At 38.4% G+C, this 12,667-nt stretch overlaps 1 protein-coding gene across 11 annotated transcripts in view; it reads left to right on the top strand.

The window, feature by feature from the left end:
* Nucleotides 1–12,667, top strand: part of DGKB (diacylglycerol kinase beta) — a 781,129-nt gene that overhangs the window by 388,224 nt on the left and 380,238 nt on the right. The gene's annotated exons all lie outside the window — the stretch shown is intronic.

Genomic DNA, 12,667 nt, shown 5'->3' with positions numbered 1-12,667 from the left:
TACTTTGCAATTACTGTTCTGGAGGATCACAATACAAATACGTCTTCTACGATTACTTCATAATTATACTTCAAGTCACCATGCAGTACAATGACTAATCACCATGTTACTTGCAATTTTTATATCTTGTAAGGCTGCAGTTTAAAAGACAGAAATAATCAGATAATTAGTCTTTGATTACATAGTACTCACCCTGTTCTTAAATGTATTTAAATGGTCAACAATTACCATGTAATTACAGAGCAATTATTGTAGTACATTCACACCACCGTATGTAACGCACTGTCAGTGATTTTGCCCCCTGTGTTTAGAGATGTGTGACTCAGTGATAGAAAGGTCACTGCAGGCTGCATCAGGGCAGAAGCTGCCCGAGTGAGTGTGCTCGTCTGTGGAGGTAGAAGCAGGCGCAGTGCAGTGGAAGAGCCTCGTCAAAGAGAGCTGAGCTGATGAGCTTGTAAGATTTTTGACATGAAGACAAATGCGAGCTGTTTAGGAAGCGAAAATACAGAGCTTATACTGGCTGCTCAGCTTTTTTTGAAATCCATCAAATTGTTCTTTTCACCAAGTTCTTGCCTTTAAGGTTTTTTTTTTTTTTAACTTTACCCAAAGATGCATTTTTGGATACTAACAGACCATTTAAAATTACACAGTACAAGGTTCACACTAAAAATTTCCCTCTCACTTCCCTGTAGCAAAAAGTTTTAAGTGCCAGCACCTGGCACATCAGCCAAAGATCATATTTAGCACATTTCCTTTTTATTGAGTTGTTGCATGGCAAGAATTGATGGTTTTCCACTCTAGGAGCTAAATAAAAGTGGATGCCTTTGAAAGAGATTCACACAGTTGCATTTTCCTTCAGAAGTATGCAATTCATTTAATTTTCTAATGTTTGGTTTTATACATGTTTATCTTCATTACAATCATATTTCATTGAAGGAAATTGAAATTATATGTGTTAACAAGGGAACCATACTCTTAAAGCCAATGATGAGTACAGTGCTTTATGGTAATATCATCCCACACTTTCCTTTAATCTTCCAAAAATGATTCATGTAGGGTCATGTATAACGATCCTGGGAGAAAGTTGAGTTGAAGTCCATTTTATCTGTAATACTTTGAGTGCAGTAATGGTATTTGCAGAATAATTCACTGGCAATTTGGAGGTTTACTTTCACTTCACTGTCATTTTCTTTTTGCTTCTCTTTTTGATAGAGTGTTAACATCTAAAATGCCCACAAAATAGAGGATTCAATGTAAATTTTCAAACATTAGTTTCCTGCTTTCCCAATTCTGCTGGTCAAGGATTTCTTTCCCATTAACTAATGGTTGGATACATGTGCTTGATAGGTCACTTAATTGACTTGCTTTGATGACCTTAGAGACATAACACTACTATTCATGGGGAACCTGTGAAGAACCAATCAGTTTAACTGCTCCTGTAGTTGCATAGATGAAAGAAAGCAACATGAGATCAATGTGAAAACATTCAAGAAATCCAAAGCAGTGTTAGACCATCTTAAAAGTAAATACTGCAGACAAGTAGAATAACTAGTCTTAAAAAGCTAAATAAAGGAATTGAACATTTTATTACTTATAGCATTTGAAAGCTATAAACTTTCAAAGTATAAGCCCAATTATCCATCCAAACAGCCAGATTAAATACTAAATATTACAAAAATATTAAATACTATCATAAGGGACAAAAGGAGGATGGAATAAATAAGTAAAGTGTTAGATAAATAAAAAGCATTTACTTGTATCAATGTGTGTGTATGATCATTTTTGGTTTGCATAAATGGTTATTTAAAAGTCATTCTTTCTCTCTGGTGAAGTGCTGTAGATGATGAAAAAAATGAATCTGATAAAAATTCACTGTTGTCATCCTGCCAGTTCTCCAGACTTTACAAACAACTTAAGTCTTGGAACACAAGTTCAATCTGGCATTCTTTTATAGATCTTCATAGTCAGCACACGTTATTTGAAATTATTAACATGTTTTTAATTTAAAAAGCTACCATTTATCTCCATGCTGTCCTCAAAACCAGATTTTTTTCTTTTCTTCTTTGACTCTTTCCATTGTTTGAGTTGCAATCCTTTTGGGAAGTCATTGACATTGGCTCTCAGTGGAGCTGATCTTGCTTCTGGGTGGCTGTATCTTGAGACTTTTTTTTGGCACAGCTTGAGTGAGTAGGGAATGCCACTGGTATCTAATGAGTAGACACCAGGGATGTTTACAAGAGTCTTGCAATGCACAATAAAAACACAGCCCCACAAAACAGAAGTATCCCACTCAGAGTGTTCAGAATGCTGGAGCTGAAAATCCATACTTCGCAGGAATGAACATACATTAAACTTGGTAAAGTGTAATGAATCACATGGAATTTTAGCAGAAGGCACTTTTCTTTTCAAGATTTATTTATTTGAAAGGTGGAGTTACAGAGAGAGAAGAAAAGGCAGAGAGAGAGATAGTTCTTCCATCCATTGGTTCGCTCCCCAAATGGCAGGAGCTGGGCCGAACCGAAGCCAGGAGCCAGGAACTTCTTCCAGGTCTCCCACGTGGGTGCAGGGGCCCAAGCACTTGAGCCATCCTCGCTGCCTTCTCAGGCCATTAACAGTGATCTGGATTGGAAGTGGAGCAGCCGGGACTCATACCGGCACCCATGTGGGATGCCAACATGGCAGGCAGTAGGTTTCCCTGCTACACCACAGCATTGGGTCCCACATAATATACATTTTTTTCCTCCAAAATATTTAAAACACAAGTATAGATTCAAAAAATATTTTAGGAAAATATAGGCAATTGAATATGAAAAAAGTTATATAAAATATAAAATAAAAATAGATCTACCAACTTTGGGGGATCATATGTGAAAATCATATATGTTTTTAAAAAATCACATTAAATCATTTGTCCTAATGGCTTCAAAATTCTAAAATTTTCCCTTTTCCATTATATTTTTTTCTTCAAATACCATTCTTCTAGTTCACAATTTAACTGTGTGTTCTCAACTGTGATGATATGGACATATTAATAAGTCCTGAAAAATATGTTGAGATTGCAGTTGTCTAAATAAATAATTTAAAAGACCAACACATGTGCAATACATTACAGAAATAAAACTATTTTATTTTGTCTCCTGACATTTTAAAATAGTCAGTGCCTCTACATCCATTATAGTAATTGAATCATCATGTCTTACTACTATCAATAGTGCTGTGTCTCTAATTTAAAGGTCATTGGGCCAAGTCACTTCAGTGACCTGCCAAGGACATGTACCCAATCATTAGTCTAACAAGAGAGAATCCCTTGTAGGGCAGAATGATTTTTCTCTGCTGCTTAATGGAGACAACTTGATAACACTCTTTTCAAGACAGAGTAGAAATGTACCAAAGAGTATAATTTCCAGAACAGTCATTCTTGTTTCCAGAAGAGTCTAACTCACAATACTTAGAATGTCCTCTTTTGTATCTGGTACTGAGGCCACACACACACACCTTACAGCAGGCCTGGAACAAATGAAGAGAAAGGTTGAGATCATGCACCCCAGAGTTTCTAAGTCGATGCGGAGAGTGTTACTAGGATCAGGGTTACAGCATGGAGAAAAGGGGAAAGAGTGAGCTACTTCTCTTAAAAATTAGCTGTTTTATTTGTATTCATGGTAGGGACGCCAAACCAGAGATAATAATTAAAGATAACTCTACAAGAAATTGAAAATAGCAGGTGTAAAACAAAGAAGACTGAAAACTTTTAATATGGAAGCCTTTAACTGTGTCATACAATGGAGAATTGTACATACTTAATGCCATATACTCATGATGCAGCTTCACTTACTGTGAACATCACCCCATGTCATTCCCTTCTCCCCTCATTTTTGTATATAATGTTTAAAGCAAATCACAGAAATGATGTTACTTACCCACAAATAATTTCTATCTCACTACTAAGGGCATTTTATTTGTTACACAGACCATACTTTTTATCATATCTGACAAATTTAGCAGTTATTCCCTAAAAATTTCATATTCTCAAGGAAACCAATGCTAGATGCCAACTGGAATCATTCAAATAAGAGTCTAAGGAATAAAGTGTTTCTGATGATGGAAGCAGGATTTATGGATAGCACCAGACGTGGGATAGTTAAGTAATCCAGCTTGTTCTGGGAAGAGAATGTGGCTTTCCCTGAGCAAGGGAGAATGGAGCTGAAATCTACTTACTGGCAATGCTGCTTTCCAGGAGCAGGTTTTTTTTTTTTACATTTTATTTAAAGTACACAAGTTTCATGTATTTAATTTATACAGATTTAGGAACATAGTGTTCCTTCCTACCCTACCATCCCTCCCGCCCACTCTCCCACCCTTCTTCCTCCTCCCTCTCCTATTCCCATTCTTATTTTTTTCCTAAGATCTATTTTCAGTATATTTTATACTCATAAGATTAACCCTACACTAGAGAGGTCAACAAATAGCATGAAGAAAAAAAAGATACTGTTCCTCAACAGTAGAGACAAGGGCTGTAAACAATCATTGAATCTCAAAATGTCCATTTCGCTCCAATATGTTACATTTTAGGTACTCTATTAGTTAAACTATTGATGTATCTTCTAAGGAAATGTTTCAGAATATAAACTATATCTACATCTTGAAAATAACACAGTAAATATAAAATATAAAATTTTGTAGACAGTTTCTCAGTTATCATAAAATAAGTGTTAGGCAAAGATTCCTAAGGTGACAGTTTAAAGAGTTACAGAATTACTGATTTATATGATGCACCGATATTCTTCTGTCCAGGACTGGCCTGTATGTCAGGTGCTGATATTCTCTATATAGTATATTTAGTTCTCATAGCAACATGATATGTAATATGATTTCCCATTAATAAGATGAGGAATCTTACAGAAAGGGAGACAAAATTACTCTAAGTCATTCAGCTATTAAGTGGCAGAGTTGGGATTCACACACTAATATGTCTGACTCCCAAACTCAAGCTCTGTCTACTGCAAGGTGCAGTATTCCAACAAAACATCCTCAGTGGTAGTTTGATACTCCTATGGTCTCATAACTGTTTTTAGATAACATGGTTTTGCAATACTTATTGCTAATAAACTAGCATATGGCCATTTTATTGATATTATTCATATTACTTAATACTATAATATAAAAAGCCTTCATAGTTCATTTGTGGTAGAGCTGAAGCATAATTTCCGGACTAAAGTCCTCAGACTGCTTGAGGTTACAATAGGAAAGTTTATATTCTGTGCTGCTCCCTGTCACATGAGGGAAACAGCTCCTCAGTGTAGACCACTAACCTGTGTTGCACACTCAGGAAAGGATGGATCTGGACGGCATGCATGGGTTAAGGCTTGTACCAGCTCTTGGGAACAGTGTAATGATCTCATCTGGAAACAACTTTCATCAACAAAGGACATGGTCCTGTCTCTCCTTAGATGGACTCCGTGATGCCCTCCACCAAAAAATAGGATGCCAAAGTCAGTCGACTAATAAGAAAGCTTTTCACATTCAAATATGTTTTTGTTTGTTTTTATTTTATTTTTAATTAGTTTTTAACAGAGTCAATGTGATTTGGAGATACAGTTCTAAGAACACAATGATATCCCTTTCTTCCCTTCCTCCCTCCCTCCCCTTCTCTCTTTCTACCCTTCTATCCTCTTTCCTTAACCCTTTCTTTCTCTTTCTTTCTTCCTTTCTTTCTATTGTTATTTTTTAGTTTTTGATATAGTATATTTCAAATTTACATTACAGTAAAAAGGCTTAATACTTTAACAAATAAGTAGTTTATCAGGTAGAAAGCAAAAAGACCCTAATTTAGTTGGAATATAGAAAATGGCTATAAACAGAATTTGAATGGAAAAATGACCATTTCATCCACAAATAGTAAAATTTAAAGTAATCACAGGCCATTAAAACTATAGTAGTGTAACTTTCCTAACCATTGGTTTGACAAAGGTATAAAACAAGATTTTACAAAACTTCGTTTGCAGCAATAATGATACACAGACATTTCTTTCTTCTTTCTGTTTTATTTTTATTTTATTAAATTTTAGCTCCCACATATAAGGGAAAACATCAGGTATTTGTCTTTCTGAGTCCAGCTCATTTCACTCAACATGATGTCCTCCAGCTGTGTCCAGCTGTGATGGAATTTCAATTTTTTTATAGCTGAATAATATTCCATTGTGTATATATACCACATTTTCTTTATCCATTCATCTGATGATAGACACCTTGGTTGGTCCCAGATTTTGGCCATTGTGAACAGTGTTGCTATAATCAGGGTAGTACAGGTATCTCTTGGATAAATTATGTTCAAGTTTTTTGGATGTATAACCAGTACTGTGACTGTCAAGTCACATTGTCAAGTCCATTCCTAGTTTAGTTTTTTAATTCTGTATTTATTTTCATTTTGTTTGAAACTCAATGATGGATAGATGGATGGATGGATAGAAGAATGGATGGATAGATAGTTAGAGAGAAAGAAAGAAATAGCTTCTGTGTGCTGATTCACACCTCAAATGTCCACAACATCCTAGGTTGCACCATTGTAAAGCCAGAAGCCAGGAAGTCCATCTGAGCTTTCTGTGCAGCTGTCAGGGACCCAAGGACTTGAGCCATCATCTGCTGCCTCCCAGGATATATATTAGCAGAAAGCTGCATCAGAAGTAGAGATGCCAGGACTGGACTCAGGCACTTCAATATGGGATGCAGATGTCCCAAGCGACATCTTTATTACTGTGCCAAATATTCTCCCCTCAAATCCGTTTGTTAAAGTTAATTTGTTATGTTAGAACGAAAGACACTTCCATTTGAAGCTATGGCTTCTTGTTATTGAAGTTTACCTTTTATTTTATCGTTGCTAGTTATTGCTTATGAAACGTAATTTTGAATCTTCTGGCTTCAGGAAGCACAAGGTTGTATAAGCAATGTGTCTATCAACCAGCAAGTTGAGTTTAGGTTCACTTATCCCATTCAATTTCAGGTCAAAACTTAGGTAGTTCAGTTTTCAGTGTCTCGTGTGCACAAGAAGAAGTCAGGTTTATTGAACTAATCTTGTATTTTTAAATATTAACTATAAAATTGAACAAACTTCTAAAAAGTAATGAGTTTTCTTTTTTAAAAAGTTTTATTTTATTTGAGAAGCAGAGTTATGGAGAGAAAGAGAGAGGGAGAGACAGAGAGAGGTCTTCCATCCACTGGTTCATTCCCCAAATCTTGCCGTGGCCAGAGTTGAGCCCATTTGAAGCAGGAAACCAGAAGCTTCTTCTGGGTCTCCCATTCAGATACAGAGACTGAAGCCCTTGGCCCATCTTCCACTGCTTACCCAGGCCACTAGCAGGGAGCTGGATTGGAAATGGAGCAGCTGAGACTCAAACCAGTGCCCAAATGAGATGCTGGCACTGCAGACAGAGGCTTAACCTACCACGCCACAGTGCCAAGATCCGGAAGTAAGTGATTCTTTGCTATAGAATTCAACCAAAGGCACAAAACCAATTGAGAAGCATTTATTTGTGAAAATTTTTAACTTTAGTTAGGAATAGGGTGAATCTGTAGCTTTTATTTTATTTTATTTTTTAACTGGGGGATGATCTCATCAGCCCATGCGTCAGCCGGGTCAGTGATATAGTTTTAACAGAGTTGGGCAGGCTTTGCTGCCACTGATGAGGGCAAGCACCTCATGTCACAGATTGTCAGTTGAATTGGTCATCTCAATGCCAAGGGAAGAGAGGAGCAGGGTGATCTCATAGAGATGAGTTGGCAGGACTCTGTGGTCCATGCAGTGGATCAGAGAGACTGTGACAGAACTGGGGGAATTCTTGCAGATGGAGGGAACTTGAGGAAACTCTCCACATGTTCCACGTTAGCCTGCACTTGTGTGCACACACAGCAGAGGAGCAGCAGTCCAGAGAAGTGAGCACACCCGTGGCACACAGAGCAAGTGCATGTGTTGCAGAGATGTTCGAGGGTCTCATAGAAAAGCAAGACCTGGGTGAGCCTGAAAACACAATCCAAAATTCAAGTGCACTCTCTGGGCCACAGATAGATCCATCAGTTAAAAAACCTATGAAACGATGAGCACTAACTAACCTTTGGGTGAACGCTAAGCTACACGGTCATAAAGGCAATTCTTGGGATGCCATGGCTTGGAAATAAAAGAGAAACAAACCATATATATGTGTGTGTGTGTGTGTGTGTGTGTATACATATATATATATATAGTAAGAATTATTCTTATTTATTTGAAAGACAGAGTTAGAGAGAGACAGACAGACAGACAGACAGTCAGACAGACAATGGTCTTCCATCCGCTGGTTCACCTCCCAAATGGCTGCAATCGCTGGAGCTGCGCCAATCCAGAGTCAAGAGACAGAAGCTTCCTCCGGGTCTCCCATGTGGGTGCAGGGGCCCAAGGACTTGGGCCATCTTCTACTGCTCTCCTGGGTCACAGCAGGGAGCTGGATCAGAAGAGGAGCAGCCAGGGCCCACATGGGATGCCAGCACTTCAGGCCTGGGCATTAACCTACTGTACCACAGCGCCGGTCCCAGAGATACATATTGCAAGACAACAGACACTGCTGGAAACACATGTCACAGGAAGGTCACCAAACAATAAGTCAGGCTAAATGGCCTGTTTAAAGAGAGCCAAAATTCAGTCACCATAATGTATTCTCTAAATGTCCAAAACTCAACAAATAATTATAAGATATAAAAAAATAAGAAAGTATGACTCATACTCAGGGAAAAAAAAAAACCATCAGTAGGCACTATGTCTGAATTTTTTTCAGAAAAAGAAAGCATAGTTATTAAACTTGTTATCATAAATATGTCCAATGTTATTTTAACTTTTTAAAAAATTACAAACATATGTTTAGGGGATACTGTGTCATGTTTTGGTACATGTTTAAAAAACGCATGCTGCAATAAAAGTCAGTATGTTTATCTCTTCAAACATTAAACCTTTCTTTAAAATGGAAGTATCCAAAATCAAATCTCATGGTTTGTGTTCTTTTTCCTGAAGATATGCAGAGTGCATCATCATTATCTATAGTGTCCAATTTTGTTTAAATCCTTGTTCAATGAAATGAAGGAATGCAAGAAAACAATGACACAGTAACTAGATAAATTTTAAAAAAGAGATAAAAATTAGTTTTAAAGAACCAAATGAGGCCGGCGCCGTGGCTCACTAGGCTAATCCTCTGCCTGTGACACCAGCACCCCGGGTTCTAGTCCCAGTCAGGGCGCCGGATTCTGTCCTGGTTGCCCCTCTTCCAGGCCAGCTCTCTGCTGTGGCCAGGGAGTGCAGTGGAGGATGGCCCAGGTCCTTGGGCCCTGCACCTGGCTCCTGGCTTTGGACCAGCGCAGTGCGCCGGCCGCAGCGGGCCGGCCACAGAGACTATTGAGGGGTGAACCAACGGCAAAGGGAGACCTTTCTCTCTGTCTCTCACTGTCCACTCTGCCTGTCAAAAAAAAAAAAAAAGAAAGAAAGAAAGAACCAAATGGAACATTTTGAATTTGAAAGGTATAAGTGATTTTTTTTTTAATTCACTAGAATGGCCCCATAGCAGGCCTGTGATGACAGTAACAAACTACCAGTTAACATGACCTAGAACAATGTTAATTCTCTAATCTAAAGAAATGAAAGAAAAAAATAAAAACCTGAAGATTCATAGATAGAGTTTGAGACTCGTGGGAATATATGCAGTACACATGTGATGAGTCCCACAGAACGAGAGGAGAGAATGAGAGGAGAAAATTCAAGATATAATGGTGGAAAACCCCTCAAACTTTCTGAAAAAGGGTAATCTACAGAATCCAGAAATCAGCAAGTCTCAAGTAAAATAAATGCTAAGTGACCCACATGGATACATGCTTAGTCGAACTATGGAAAGACTGAGTTAAAATCTTAAAAGCCACAAGAGCAAACAATTCTTCACATCCGGAGATGACAATACAAAAATCTAATCAAGAACAGTGAAGGTCAAAGGCGGAATAACATACTTGAAGTGCCAAAAGGGAGAAAAAAAAAACCACTCTCAAACAAGAGTAGTATGCTCAACAGTACTATCATTTAATAATGTAGGTGGAAAAAGATCTTCCCAGGAAAAGTAGGACTAAAAGGTCCCATGGCTCAGATGTGCAGTCTGTTCATGCACTTGTGGAATATTTTCCAGTAAAAGAAACCATTTGCTATTCCACAAAATAATAAATTGCAATGAATGTCAAAAGGTGAACATACTGCAAAATGTTGCTCTGACCATAACAAAATAATGTTAAAAATCTACAGCCAAAAGAAATACAGGAAGGTCAGCATTGTGTCTCAGTGGGTTATGACGCCATGGTGACACTGGCGTGCATACTGGAGTCCAAGTTCAAGTCTCAGCTGCTCTGCTTCTGATCCTTCTCCCTGCTAATGCACCTGGGAATGCAATGGATGCTGCTCCAAGCACTTGGGCTAAAACAAGATGGAGCTCCTGGCTCCTGGCTTCGCTTGGCCCAGCCCTGGCTATTGTAGCCATTTGAAGGGTAAGCCAGCAAATAGAAGATCTCTCTCTGGCTCTGGCTCTGGCTCCCTGTCTTTCTCTCTCCCCCCTCTCCTGTCACACTATCTTTAAAGTAAATTAATATTTTAAAAGAAATATGGAAAATCTCGAATAGTAGAAATTAAATGAGACTCTTCTAATCACTCTTGGATCAAAGGAAAAAAAATAAAAATAAAAACACTCTAGCTTAATGAAAATGAAACACTAATATGTAAAAATGTATGGGATGTGGGGCCGGTGCTGCTGTGGTATAGCTGGTAAAGCCACCGCCTGAAGTGCCAGCATCCCATATGGGTGCTGGTTTGAGTCCTGGCTGCTCCACTTCCAATCCAGCTCTCTGCTATGGCCTAGGAAAGTAGCAGAAGATGGCCCAAGTCCTTGGGCCCCTGCACCCGTGTGGGAGACCTGGAAGAAGCTCCTGGCTCCTGGCTTCAGATAGGTGCATCTCCAGCCGTTGAGGCCAGCTGGGGAGTGAACCAGTGGATGGAAGACCTCTCTCTCTTTCTCTCTCTGCCTCTCCTCTCTTTCTGTGTAACTCTGACTTTCAAATAAATAAATAACTATTTTAAAAAATTATGGGATACAGCCGAAGCAATGTGTAGAGAATAATTTAGACCTGTAAATGCCTATGTGTGAAGATAAAAAAACAACAAAATATGCAAGAGCAAGCAACTCTTCACGTATGGAGACGGCAATACAGAGAAATAAAGCCTAGATTTACACTGTAAGAATCAAAAAATAGACAAGCAAATCAATTCTAAAGCAAAAGAGTGGAATGCAGTAAGACGTATGAGAACAGGAATCAATAAAATCAAAGAGCAATAGAGAAAATTCAATAAAATAATCAGACTTGTGTTGTGATAAGGCAAATAAAACTGACAAAACTTAGCTAACTTGTTCAAAAATGTGGTAAAATATACAATTTAACCAAAATCCACAAATATGTACCAAAGGATAACATATCTCAAAGAAAGCATATGATAATCTTTGTAATTTTAAATTACACAAAGTATCTCTAAATTCACTACTGAAAGTAAAACCTATACACTAAAAAAAAAAATAAATTGGAATCTGGCAAAACAAAAACTGTGCATTAAAATTACACTAAAAATAAAGAAAAATCCAAACCAGAGGGGAGAAAGTACTTGTAGTCCATGCATCTAAGAAAATAGGTATCTCTAGATTATATAAATGATAATTATCCCTTAACAATAATGACAAACAGCCACATTTAAGGAGCCAGCATTGTTGCGTAGCAGATAACGCCACAGCCTGGAATGCCAGCATCCCCTATGGGTGTTGGTTCATGTCCCAGCTGCTCCATTTTCTATCCAGCTTCCTAATAATGGCTTGGGAAAAGCAGTGGAAGATGGCTCAAGTTTTTGGGCCCCTGCTACCCATATGGGATACCCAGATGAAGCTCCTGGCTCCTGGCTCCTGACTTGCGCCTGGCAGACCAAAAGCCATTGTGGCCATCTGGGGAGTGAACCTGCAGATAGCAGATTTCTCTCTCTCTGCCTCTCCCTCTCTCTCTCTCCTTTTGTAACTCTGACTTTCAAGATAAATAAATAGACCTTGAACAAAAAAATTGGACAAATGATTGATACCAGAGTTATTTTTTAAATGTCGGTAAGCACATGAAGAGATGCTCAACATTACAAATCATTAGAGAAATGCAAATTAACATTATAAAGAGATACCACCACAAACTCACTAAGGAACTTGTAATCAAAAAGCAAGATATGCCATGTGTCAGCAAAGGTGTCCAAAACCTGGAGCTTCCACTGATTGCTAGTGTGTGGAATTAAACTGTTTATTTTTATAATTCATTTATTTATTTCAGAGGCAGAAAGATACACAGAGAGAGCACCCATCTGCTGGCTCAATCCCCAAATGCCTGCAATGGCTGGGGCTGGGCCAGGGGTGAAGCCGGAAGCCAGGAACTCAAGCAAATCTTCCACATGCATAGGAGAGAAGCAGTTAACTCGAGCCATCCCCACTGCCTCTCAGTGTCTGCGTTAATCTGGAGTCAGGAGCAGAACTGAGTACCATACCCAGGTAGTTTAATTTGGGATGTGGGCATTTTAGCCTCTAGGATAAATGTCCTCCTC

Source organism: Oryctolagus cuniculus, chromosome 16, assembly GCF_051225735.1.
Source record: "Oryctolagus cuniculus isolate XC-2025 breed Fujian yellow rabbit chromosome 16, ASM5122573v1, whole genome shotgun sequence".
Taxonomy (NCBI): domain Eukaryota; kingdom Metazoa; phylum Chordata; class Mammalia; order Lagomorpha; family Leporidae; genus Oryctolagus; species Oryctolagus cuniculus.
Note: the sequence above shows the minus strand (reverse complement) of the source record. Positions and strands in the feature narration are given on the sequence as shown.